Below are 14,091 nucleotides of genomic sequence, written 5' to 3'. Positions count from 1 at the left end.
TAAAACCATTTGTATTTGCCCTTGGTTTTGATGTATTCCTAAAGATATGTGAACCCTATTTAAAACAGCACCTAGGTCAATAAAAATCTATGACACACATATTCAGATATATATATAAGACTACATTTTCCAGCTTGGCACTGCATACATTCTAAGAATATAATTGCATGCCTTTCTGACCACCCAGGAGTTGTGTTTGTGTCCTTAACTGTTGGCATTGAAACAGTGATATTTCAGGATTGATGGGGGGAATAAGAGTAGAAGGGTAGAAACTCATATTAGAATCACCAAGGGAAAATTTCAAACTATCTCACATCCTCACCTTCACTTCAGGAGTCTGCTATGCACCTTGGAGACTTGAGACCCAGTGGGGTATGGAAAGGAGAGTGCAGGTGGTAGGGGCCTCTGTCATCCTGCTCCACCCCACATCTTTTCCCATTTGGAACTTCTAAAAGGAAGAAAAACACATTTTTTTTAAAGAAGGCAGACTCCAGACAGAACAAGTACAAACAAAATATCCAGCAGAGCAGTTTCAGTGTTCCTGAGATGGAACCAAATGTCTCTTGATCATTCTCCCTCACACCTTTGTTACCTCAGAACAGAACAAGTTGTTCTGACTTTCTCACTTGACTCTCACAGTCCAGGTAGCAGAGTGTCTCCAATACTGACTGGTGCTAAAGGAACTGTGCTGAAAGCCTGTTGCTGATGGCTTGATGAGGACTGAAGCTACATAGAATTTAAGACTATTGTCTAAATATAATACTCTATATTCCACCCACAAACTTTCTTTTCTTCACATAATTTTGCTCACTCATTAAAATAAATTAACACATGCCTATTGTACACTGCATAATTTCAACACTTGTCAGAAATAAATTAATTTAATTTGAATCAGTTGTATGATTTGACTCTCAGCCTTCAATGCAAATTTAACCTCAAAAATACATTGAATTATACCTCCCACCTCTCTCTACCACTGTTATCTCTCATATGAGAGCAATTGTCAGTTTCTTTATCACCCACTTGTTCAGGCTTGCTAGGAGCCACAAGCAAATATACGATGTATGGCACCTTTGGTTGTAAAGTGACGCCAGCTAGCCACTGAGATGATTATGTTAAGATTTACATTCATATGGAAATTGGACTCCCGCTGTTCACCTTGGCCTGCTACCGGACTCATGTTACCAGACTCTTGGAGAGTTCCCATTGGTTGGGGAAGGATAGTAGGAGGAAATTCCGGGGGGGTTCCGGGAGATGCGCGGTTCCGGTGGAGGCCCGCGTGGGAGGACCGGGTTTGGCTTGCCAGCGCCTACAGAGTCTTGGCGGCTTTTTCAAAATAAAGTTTTGTTCCTGCTTGAGTGGCTCGTGATTCTGTGCCCAGCCAAGACTGCGGCATTTGGCGGCCCGTGCGGGGAACGCCTGAAGCTTAGAGGTGAGTAAAATTGCTCGCCCCTGAGGGAAGGCGACAGGATGGGTGCCCATCTCAAAAAACAATGTGTTCTTGTTTTGATTTATTTTGTTTTTATTTCGAGCTCCCTAGCCCTAGAATTTTCTCAGGCGAACTGGGAAAAATGGTTGGCTCAAGGTTTGAAGTTATTTGGCCCTGAGAAAGAGAAAATCGATACAACCATTCTCTGCTCCGTTTTTGTTTCATTCTGTTTCGGCTTTGTTTTATCCTATCTTATTGGGTTACGTTACCTTTATAGTAGATTAGAATCCAGTAAAAAACAAACCGAAAGACTGTTAAGTAAATTGTTAGAGGTCCAGACTATGGTAGAAAAAACGCTAGGTCAAGCAAAAGAGAAGGTCTCTCAAGCTAGTCAGACAGAGGAGAATTTAAAGAAAGCAAGCTTAGAGGAAAAGCAGCCATCAGGTGGAGAATTACAACAGGAGGTTGCTACCAACTCCGTTCTATCACCAGAGGGCGTAACTCAACCAACAGCTCCATCTACCGCTGAGCGGCCCTCAACTCCCGTAGTTGATGGACGGAATTCTGAGACAGAACCCCAAAGATTAGCATGCCCTGTACTTGAGCAGGCAGGAGGGCAACGAATTCACCGTACTTTAGATTTCAAAACAATAAAGCAATTAAAGGAGGCTGTAACAACCTATGGGCCGCAAGCTCCCTTCACAATAAGCATGGTCGAATCTGTTACCAACTTGGACATGACACCAGCAGATTGGGCTAACATGTGTCGATCTGTGCTAAACGGAGGACAATATTTGTTATGGAAGGTTGCCAATGAGGAATTTTGCATGGAGACAGCTAGGCGAAATGCAGAAGCTGGTTACCCTCAAAGAAATATAGAGATGCTATTGGGAAAGGGACCTTATGAGGGTCAAAGACAGCAAATTGAATATGACCCTGGCGTATACGCACAAATTGCTGTAGATGCAGTTAGGGCATGGAAAACTTTACAGGGGCATGGAGACTTACAAGGTCAATTATCTAAGGTAATACAAGGAACTAATGAACCTTACGCTGAATTTGTAGATAGACTTATTCAGTCAGCCTCTAGGATATTTGGTAATACAGAACAGGTAATGCCATTTATAAAACAACTGGCTTATGACCAAGCAAATCGTTGCTGCAGAGAGGTCATTAGACCATGGAGACATGAAGATTTAAACACATATATTAAATTATGTAGAGACATTAATGAACAAGGGCAAGTCTTAGCAGCAGTACAACAGGCTTTAGATGCCAGGCCAAAAACATGCTATAATTGTAATCAAACAGGACATTTTAAAAGGAGTTGCCCCATAAGAGGAGGGTTTAACAAAGCTGGATATCAAAGGAATAGAATACCAGGTATTTGCCCACGATGCCATAGAGGGAAACATTGGGCTAATGAATGCCGTTCTCAAACCACCATAGAGGGTATTCCATTATCAAAAAATGGACAAGGACCAAGTGTTTACCCACGATATCGTGGAGAAAGGTATCAGGCTCCATTGCCAAAAAACGGACTAGAGGGCCCAATGCCCCGGGGCCCAAAACCACAAATATATGGGGCAATGGAGGAACCCAACAGCACCATCAAGGTAGTGCCCAGGACACATTATCCATTAAATCCCTCATCAGACAAACTAGAGGGAGCGCAGGGCTGGACATCTGCTCCTCTGCCAGAGCAGTACTAACTCCAGAGATGAGAGTTCAAATCATTCCCACAGGAGTAAAAGGACCTCTTCCCCAAGGAACAGTAGGCTTATTATTGGGACGCAGTTCTTCTACACTAAAAGGACTTATAATAAGTCCTGGGTAATTGATCCCGATTATGAGGGTGAAATAAAAATTATAGCTAGTTCTCCAAGAGGTATATCAGTAATTTCACCAGGAGATAGAATAGCACAGTTATTAATAATACCCAGCCTGCATGATAAATTTTCCAGTTGTAATGTAGAAAGAGGTTCCAAGGGATTAGGCTCCACAGGTGTAGATTGGGCTATGCTGTCTTTAAATTTAGATTCTCGCCCAATGCTAAAATTAAATATTCAAGGACATGACTTTAATGGGCTGCTGGACACAGGGGCTGACCTCAGCATCATCTCTCGTCAAGAATGGCCAAAACATTGGCCATTACAGCAAGCCACTCAAACGCTTCGAGGCCTAGGAGTGGCAACAAATCCCCATAGAAGTGCTATGGTATTAGATTGGAGGGATCCTGAAGGATGTGAAGGAACTATACAGCCCTATGTATTGGATCATCTTCCCGTAAATTTATGGGGACGAGATGTCCTAGATCAATTAGGATTGATATTAACAAATAACATCAATCCTAACGCGCCCACTACTAGGGCTAAACAAGGCTTTAGGAAAGAAAAAAGATTAAGAGAACAAGAACAAGGTATGACAGCACCTATTCAAATAGATCAAGAAATAAATAGACATGAATTGGGTTTTCAGAAAGGGCCACTGAGACAATCAAAATTACTTGGAAATCAGAAAGACCAGTGTGGGTTCCTCAGTGGCCCCTGACTAAAGAGAAGATACAAGTAGCCCATGACTTGGTCAGACAACAATTAGCGGAAGGACATATACAACCTTCCGTATCCCCCCATAATACTCCCATTTTTGTCATTAAAAAGAAATCTGGTAAATGGAGATTATTACAAGATTTAAGAGCCATTAATAATGAGATGGTTATTATGGGACCTGCTCAATCAGGGATTCCTCAATTGTCTGCTTTACCAAAAACCTGGCATGTTTTAGCTATAGATATTAAAGATTGTTTCTTTTCAATTCCAATTCATCCCGAGGATAGTCCACATTTTGCATTTACTATCCCTGCACTAAATCATGAAGGTCCTGATCAGAGATATGAATGGAAAGTACTCCCTCAAGGGATGGCTAACAGCCCAACTATGTGTCAAATTTATGTTAATAAAGCAATCCAGCCACTTAGAAACCAAAATCCTGAACTACAAATATTTCACTATATGGATGATGTGTTATTGGCACATAAAGATAAAAATACATTACTAGAATGTTATGCCACACTTACAAACTTATTGAAAAATTATAATCTAGAGATAGCAATAGATAAAGTACAATTAAATCTTCCAATTAATTATTTAGGAGTTCTATTATCCTCAACCATGGTCCGTCCACCAAAAATTCAAATACGAGTAGATCAACTCAAATCACTTAATGACTTTCAAAAGTTATTGGGAGACATAAATTGGATAAGGCCTTATCTAGGCATACCAACAGGAGAGTTAGGACCTTTATTTGATATTCTAAAAGGTCCATCAGATCCAAATTCACCCCGCATGTTAACGCCTGAAGCAAGAAAAGCATTAAAAATCATTGAAACATATATGGAAAATATGCATTTGGATAGAATTGATATAAGTTTGCCTTTATTATTTATTGTACTACCAACAAAAAATATTCCTACAGGAGTATTTTGGCAGGAAGGTCCATTATTGTGGATACATTTATCTTATTCTCCTAATACTATTCTTACTAGATATCCTGAGGCTGTAGGACAATTAATACTCAAAGGAATAAAAGCAGCTAAGGGAGTATTTGGGATTTCTCCCAATAAAATTATTACTCCATATACTATGGATCAAATTGATGAGTTAGCTAATGAGTTAAATACTTGGGCAATAATCATGTGTAAAACTAGTGTTTCATTTGATAATCACTTACCATCTAATCCTTTGTTGTCTTTTTGGTCTAAGCATCCTGTAGTTTTTCCAAAAATGACAAGAAAAAACCCTATCATAAATGCTCCAAATATATTCACTGATGGGTCAAACAATGGCACAGCAGCAGTAGTTACTCCTGATCAAACTTTTACATTTTTAGTACCCAAACAATCAGCTCAAAAGGTAGAGCTTAATGCAGTATTACAGGCTTTTATGATGTTTAAAGATTCTGTATTTAATTTATTTTCTGATAGTCAGTATGTAGTTAATGCTATAGTATCCCTTGAAGATGCTGGTAGGATTTCACCTTCTTCTACTATTTTCTCTTTGTTTTCCGCTATACAAAGTCTAATCTGGGACCGAAAAGATCCATTCTTCATAGGTCATATCAGGGCACATACAGGATTGCCTGGAGCCCTTAGTATGGGCAATGAACTAGCAGATAAATCTACACATGACATACATATTTTCTCCACAATAGAAGAAGCTATAAATTTTCATAAAAGGTTCCATGTCAATGCTAATACTTTACAAAAGCGTTTTAAAATAACTAAAGAACAAGCCAGACATATAATAAAACAATGTCAAAATTGTGTGACATTTTTACCACAAGTTAATCTTGGAGTCAATCCTAGAGGACTGATACCTAACCATATTTGGCAGATGGACGTCACACACTTGCCAGAATTTGGAAAATTAAAATATTTACATGTTACAGTTGATACCTCTTCCAGATTTTTGATGGGCTCCCTTCATGCCGGAGAAAAAACTAAAGATGTTATAGCTCATTGCTTACAAAATTTTGCCACTGTGGGCGTTCCAAAACAGTTAAAAACGGACAACGGTCCTGGTTATACTTCCTCCTCTTTTAAACAATTTTGCTCATCATTTGGTATTACTCACATAACAGGAATTCCATACAATCCACAAGGACAAGGCATAGTTGAAAGAGCTCATCAAACTATTAAAATGTACTTATTAAAACAAAAGGAGGGAATTGGAAAGGGGTATATATCCCCCAAAGATAAACTTAAAATAACCCTTTTTACTCTAAACTTTTTAAATTTAGATTCATCGGGACTTAGTGCTGCGGAAAGACATTTGTACCCCAAAAATGTACATAAGCCTAAGGTACTTTGGAAAGATATTCTAACAGGACAATGGAAAGGCCCAGATCCAGTGATAGTCTGGAATCGGGGCGCTGTCTGTGTTTTCCCACAGGATGAACAGCAACCGATTTGGATTCCAGAGAGATTAACTAAAACAATTTCTACAGAAAAAGAAGATGATTTGACTCAAATCCATAACAGCTGACATCCAGAGCTCCGGCTTGGCTATTCTTACATCTGCGACAGTGATTAACCAAGGTGGTTTTTTTTCAATATCTATTTTATTATTGCATTTTTCCACATCATAAAGTTCTATTTTATTTTTGAGCTCATACAAACCTAGGTTAATGTTTTTCTGATCAGTTTTATTTTTTGACTGTGTTTTATTTTTTTGACTGTGGAGTTTTTAAACATTGCAATGGAGATTTCACCTAAGTATAGTTACAAGGCCTTTATTTACTATTGTCTTATGTGTTGTATGTTGTGTGCACACTTCTGTTTAGTGTTGTATGTCTGTATGTGTGTATGTCCATATTTCTTATATGAGGAGCGCTCATGAAAAAATGGATCCGAATTTTTTCTTTATTCACATGATTTATATGGTTTAATTTAAATTAGGTGAACAGCTGTTTATGATTGTTTTTAAAGATGGTTAACAGATCTGTTTGTTTACTAATTTAAATTAGGTAAACAGCTGTTAAGGATTGTTTTTAAAGGAGTTTAACAGATCTGTTTGTTTACTTTCACCTTTCCTTTTCATTATATTTAATAATTCTGTTCAGGATAATGTCTCTTTAGCATCATTGCCAGAATTTCCATCTCCATCCCAATTCCGGTGAAGACTGAGATAAAACCAAACTACAGCTTCTATGATAGCTATCACAATAAACTGTATAAACTGATGCATCAATGAATATAACTCAACAAGTAATGCTCAATCAAGGACTTGATTTACTTTGGGAGGAAATGGACATATTGATAGACTCCTCCAATTTGAACTGCTTGCAGAACTTGCCTGGACTATATATCAGTTGCATACATTGTAAAATATCATCTGGTGCACCGAATTGTGGTAATACTGGCATATCTTTGCTGATGGTGTCACCAGTGACGCAATTTTTCCAAAGGAGCCATCAATTGGCTTGGTGTCGTGGCATTTCTGTATCCTTCTCCCTTCTACTAGTGATGGTCTAAAATTTGGGGGCCAACAGAGGTGAGGCAAAGAACCTCACCCCCCCCACTGGCACCAAGGCTAAATTTGGGGGCCAACAGAGGTGAGGCAAGAACCTCACCCCCCCACTGGTGCATAGGCCTATCCACAAGCATGGCTGAATGCTGGACCGGTAGTCAGTGACGGGTTGATCTGATTACAGTGGATTCAACCTAAGACAGGAAGCTGACGCCTAAATGTCAGTTCTCCCATGACAGGTAAGAACCATATGTTAAATTGGACAACCTACCAGGCACGGTCCCTAGCCACATTGCTTGTTGCTTAATTAAACAGAAGGGGGCAGATGCTAGGAGCCACAAGCAAATATACGATGTATGGCACCTTTGGTTGTAAAGTGACGCCAGCTAGCCACTGAGATGATTATGTTAAGATTTACATTCATATGGAAATTGGACTCCCGCTGTTCACCTTGGCCTGCTACCGGACTCATGTTACCAGACTCTTGGAGAGTTCCCATTGGTTGGGGAAGGATAGTAGGAGGAAATTCCGGGGGGGTTCCGGGAGATGCGCGGTTCCGGTGGAGGCCCGCGTGGGAGGACCGGGTTTGGCTTGCCAGCGCCTACAGAGTCTTGGTGGCTTTTTCAAAATAAAGTTTTGTTCCTGCTTGAGTGGCTCGTGATTCTGTGCCCAGCCAAGACTGCGGCACAGGCTATCACCCAAGATTTTTCCAACTCAAATCTCATCGTATTATACCCTGGTTAAAACCTATTATTTCTGCATGGGCTTTAAGACAAACATCTAAACTTCTTAGCTTTGCAAACAGAACTTGCACAGCTACAATCTCAAGGCATGTACTCCCAGATGAATGCAGTTTTCTCTAATCACATTAAACTCAGTTTTGAAAATTATTCCTGAGTAAATCAGAAATGTTTGTGATTTTACATATTCTATATGTGATGCTTACGATTCCTTCTCCAATTTCTTTACTAAAAAATAAAATAAATTCCCCTATTGTTTCTTCAAAAGTCAATTTATGAACTAACTTTTTTATCATCTTGGAGTATAAAAGTCCTTTTTAAGAATGACACAAAACCCCAAAGTTATAAAGGGAAAGAAATTGATAAATATGGCTAACAATAAAGCATCTATGTGGCAAGAAAAAGTATTTAAATAAAAAATAAAATATACAACAGAGAAAACAGGGAAATGTTAGTAATACATATGATAGACAAAAACTAACTTTCTTAAAATATAAAAGATGTCTTACTACTGGGGCTGGGGTTGTGGCTCAGTGGTAGAGTACTCGCCTTGCATTCACGAGGCACTGGGTTCGATCCTCAACACCACATAAATGTAAAATAAAGATATTGTGTCCACCTAAAACTAAAAAGTAAATTTTAAAAAAAGGTGTATTACTACTATAAAAGGAAAGGAAGTATATATATTAGGAAATATCAACAACCTTTGTTCTCACTAAAAGACAAAGATCAGATAGAAGCACATTTAAGAGAAATCTCAGCCTAAAGCACTATGAAATTTGGAATTGGGAGACCCGAAGATTAAGATGGCTGGCATCGAGTCACAATAATGGCCATGTTTGATAGAAAACATCTATGAGCTCTTGGGACTAAGCTTTAGAGTTACTCCAGTTCTTGACCTTTCCATATTTAGTTGATAAACTTACTCTCTAGACATTAGAATATACCCCAGTGTCAATCCAAGGAATACTAATATTTTTATTTCTCTTAAATTATCCAGAGTCAGTTTCCAGTATTAGCAACAAATGTAATCTCAACCAATCCTCTTCAAGATATTTGGTCAGCTGAGCATGGAAGCACATACTTATAATCCCAGTAGCTCAGGAAGCTGAGGCAGAAGGACTACAGATTTGAGGCCAGCTTTGGCAATTTGGGGAGACCCTATCTCTAAATAAAAGAATAAAAAGGACCAGGATGTGGATCAACACTAGAGTGTCCCTGGGTTCAATCCCCAGTACAGCCAAAAAAAAAAAAAAAAAACTAAATCAATATATCTAGTCCAAAATCTTCAGTCAAACCCATGTGCATGTAAACATACACATATTACATGCACATAGAGTCACACACAATGACCAAGTGCTTCTGGAGACACAATGTTTGGTTCTATAGTTTATTAGCATGCTTCTACCTCAACAACAACAAAAAGGCGGGGGGGGGGGGTCCATTTCATTCCATTCCTCTGAACCTCCACTTCACAGGTTCACTAGAGATCTACAATACCTAAGGATAATTCAGTTTAATTTTCATATGCTCTCAAATAAGATCTCATAAAATTCCTTCCCTATTTAAGGCTCTGGTGAATATCAGGATAAAGGCCAAATTCCTTTTCCTGATACAGAAAGCTCTCCCCATTCTGGCCTCTGAAGTGATCTCCATTGTCACCCGTGCCCATCAAGGCTCTATCTCTTAGTTAACTGACACTGATTAATGAGAGTTTGCTGTGTGCCAGTCACTTTTGTTAAGAGGTATACAATCAGAGGTGATATTCAAAATACCTAGCAATGTCAAATGCAGTGGCACAGACCCATAATCCCAGTGACTCAGAGGCTGAGGCAAAAGGATTGCAAGTTTGAGACGAACCTGGGCAATTTAGTAAGACTCTGTCTCAAAGTAAAAACATAACAAGTGGTGGAAACACAGCTCAGTGGTAGGGAACCCCTGGATTCAATCCCCAGAGCCAACAAAGAGGAGGGGTATATGATATTACTATAAGAATTAAGAAACAGATTAAAAGAATTTTAGTTTTAAAACCTAGAAATACATGGACATACACACATACACACACATAAACACCTATTTAAAAAATAAACAATGCCAGAGTGTTAGATCAGAGGAGCAAAGAAAAGCACTCATTAAATAATGCAGGCATACACACACAAATTATTCCTACCTGATACTATATGCAAAAGTCAATTCCAGGTATATGAACAAACTAAATATAAAAAATAAACTTTGTAAGCATTAGAAGAAAATATTGAAAAATACCTTTATAGCTTCAAGATAGAAAACATTTTTAAAATAAAACCCCCAAATCTATAACTATAAAGAAAAAAACTGTAAACATTTAAAACATTAAAAAATAATATTAAAATATATGAAAAGGATCAGAATGGGAGAGATAATTTTCAATTTATATAACTGAAAAAGGCTGTTTTCAGAACATATTAAGGAGAGTTTTTTGAATTTTTTAGGTATTTTGAATATCACCTCTGATTGTATACCTAACTCTTAACAAAAATGACAGGCACACAGCAAACTCATTAATATAACAAACATCTGGCAACTATAACAATACTGTATTGTCTACTTCAAATTTCGCTAATAGAGTAGATTTTAAGTGTTTTTCCATGCAACAAAATTAGTAACTACATAAAATTGCATTTATTAGCTTGACTGTAGTGATCATTTCAAAATATATTAGTACGTCAATTTATATATGTATTAAATTTATAAATTATCAATTACATCTCAGTAAAGCTTTAATAAAAATGAAAAGACAAAACTAAACGGAAAAGACAAGGACCAGATCATTCACAGAAACAGAAACTGAAATTGATAATAAATGTATGAAAAGTTGTTGGACTTTGCTAATAACAATGGCAATGAAAATTAAAACTACAGGGCTGGGGATGTGGCTCAAGTGGTAGCGCGCTCGCCTGGCATGCGTGAAGCCCGGGTTCAAACCTCAGCACCACATACAAACAAAGATGTTGTGTTGGCCCGCTGAGAACTAAAATAAACAAATAAATATTTTTAAAAAAATTAAAACTACATACCAGGGCTTGGTAGCACAGGCCTGTAATCCCATCAGCTAGGGAGGCTGAGATAGGAGGATCAAGAGTTCAAAGCCAGCCTCAGCAAAAGTGAAGCACAAAGCAACTCAGTGAGATCCTGTCTCTAAATAAAATACAAAATAGGACTGGGGATGTGGCTCAATGGTTGAGTGCACTGAGTTCAATCCTGGAAAGAAAGAAAGAAAGGAAGGAAGGAAAGAAGGAAGGAAGGGAGGGAGGGAGGGAGGGAAGAAGGAAGGAAATTAAAACTACAATAAGGTACCACTTAAAACATAAAATTGGAGGGGAATATTAAAAAGACTGGTAACATCAAATGCCTGTCAAAATGTAGAAAACTATGAACTATGTTGATGACTTTAAGTTAATGTACACCCTTTGGAAGACGGTTTGGAAACATGCGAAAGATGTACTTACCACACAACCACAAAATTCCACTGCTAAGTATATAATTGAGAGCAGGAATTCTAGAATATGTGTGGCCTAGGGAACCCTGGAGGCTCTCTAAGGCCCTTCTTTCAGGGGTCTATGAGATCAAAACTAGTTTCCCAATGCTACTACTAAGATATTATTTGCTTTTCCATATACATTCTTTCACAAGTGTACAGTGAAGTTTTACAGATGCTACATGATATACATATTGCTAAACATCATATTCCATAGAGTAGTTATTTCTTAGAGGAAAAGAGGTGGCATGAGACAAGAGAGTAACCCACAGAGCAGAATCATAAGTGCAATTTTTTACTTGTGGAGCTGGATGGTATTTACATGTGTGTCTTTATTGTTCTTTACATACATTTAGACACCTGAATTACTTCATAATATATTAAAATGAGACACTTAAAAAAGAATAATAAGTGCCGAGTGCAGTGGTACACCTGTAATCCCAGTGACTTGAGAGGCTGAGGCAGGAGGATCCCAAATTATAGGCCAGCCTGAGAAATTTAGTAAGACCCTGTCTCAAAATAAATATTTTAAAAGGATTGGGGGTATAGCTCAGTGGTAGAGCACCCCTGGGTTCAATCCCTAGTACTGCAAAAAATGAAAAAGAAAAAAATGAACTTGTCAAGCCTATGGATTAAAAAAAAGGACCCCGTGGAACTCACTCATTATCTTATAAGTCTGAATAGATATCAGATACTCATCTTTAGCCTTTCACAATTCTCTTTCTTGGATCACATATCAAGATAAAATCTCCTATTGTATATTTATATAAACAAACTATATTTACCAGTCTCACATTATTATGTTTAAACAATAATACACTAATTATAACTGCTTGTGCTATAGTCTTTGGCCTTTAAGGGTCAAAAAATGAAAGGACTTTAGAGATGATGTATAGCTCAACATAAAAAAAAAGAAGAAGAAGAAGAAGAAGCACAAACGCCTTGGATGGAGAATCTGGATTTGGCTTTCAGCCGTGCCTGTTATCCACCAGCTCACTGCTGGGCCTGCGTGGCTTACACCTCTGTGAACTTCCTACATTCCTTACTTGTAAAATGGAGGTAATGATACTATTTAGAACTTTAAGTACAGGGAGCACCTGGTGGAGAGAGGATTTAGATTTTTCAATTCACAAATAGCTTTTGAGATAGATCTGTTCTTCTCTTTGGAATCCATGGTCTTTTCTTCCCTGTAAATGTCCTTAATTCCCTTGCAGTAGCCCAAATAGGGATCAGCAGTGGAAGTTGTCCTTGCCAAGTACAGACAATAAGAGGTGCATTGCCTAAAGAGAATTTAAAAACAATGAAGAAGCCAACTAAAAGTTCATCTGCTATGTATTATTACCACAGACTAACGATCCTCAATAACGTCAGTGCTAAAACATTCTTCCTCTGATATGACAGCTCATCCCATTGTCCACCTTTTTGGCATGCCGCTGCTCTCTTGAATTTTCCTCTCTCTATAATACTTAAAATTCTTCTTCTCAAATCTCCAACACTCTTGACCATCTCTCCGACTATCTGCTGATGACCTGACTTATTTCATTGCACAAGTAAAAGGAATTGGATGAGAACTCCCTCATTTTCCCATCAAATAAAGTCTTCCTAAGTGTAAATGCTACCTTTTCTCCTCTTCTCCCAATAGTGAGGTGTTCCTGCTCCTATGTACTTCACACTTGTGTATAGTTCACATCCCCTAGGGCTTTTTCAAGGACTGTAACATATAATAACCTCCAAATTCTCAGTGTGATAACTATACATAATAAAAGAATGGGTGGGTAGATTTATAGAAGGATAAATGGAAGGAGGAAGAGCTGTTCTCTCATTCACACCTCCTTTGCAAGCTACAAACACATTTCTCTACTTGTATGCCCAACAAAACACCTAAAATGATATCTGAAGTCATCCTTTTCATCTCCAAACTTCCTTTCCTCATCAATATGATTGTTATGGTGTAAGCTGGGTACAGTGACGCATACCTATAATCCCAGCAGCTCGGGAGGCTGAAGCAGGAGTACTGAAAGTTCAAAGCCAGCCTCAGTAATTTAGCAAAGCCCTAGGCAACTTAGCAAGACCTTATCTCAAAATAAAAAAATAAAACAGACTGGGGATGTTGTTCAATGGTTAAGTGTCCGTGGGTTCAATTCCTAGTAACAACAACAACAATAACAACAACAAAAAAAGAACAGGAAAAAAGTCTGAGGTATCCACCCAAAAGCACATGTATGAGACAACATGTAAAGATGAAATGATTGGGTTTTGAGAGTCTTAACTTAATCACTGCATTAAACCCCCTGATAGGGATTAGGGATTAACTGAGTGGTAGTTACATATATTTTGTCCCTGGTGAACAGAGCTCTCTCTGCTTCCTGATGCCATGTC

General features: G+C 38.2%; 1 protein-coding gene across 1 annotated transcript in view; it reads left to right on the top strand.

The window, feature by feature from the left end:
- The first annotated feature begins 6,279 nt into the window (after positions 1 to 6,279).
- The window catches only part of RO60 (Ro60, Y RNA binding protein), a 301,212-nt gene continuing 293,400 nt past the window's right edge, over positions 6,280 to 14,091 (top strand). The window contains exon 1 of the mRNA XM_081300541.1: positions 6,280 to 6,524. The gene's annotated coding sequence lies outside the window, so the exon portion shown is untranslated. The remainder of the gene's footprint in view (positions 6,525 to 14,091) is intronic.

The sequence above is a fragment of the Spermophilus citellus genome (assembly GCF_964194105.1).
Source record: "Spermophilus citellus genome assembly, chromosome: 6".
In the NCBI taxonomy this organism is placed as follows: domain Eukaryota; kingdom Metazoa; phylum Chordata; class Mammalia; order Rodentia; family Sciuridae; genus Spermophilus; species Spermophilus citellus.
Note: the sequence above shows the minus strand (reverse complement) of the source record. Positions and strands in the feature narration are given on the sequence as shown.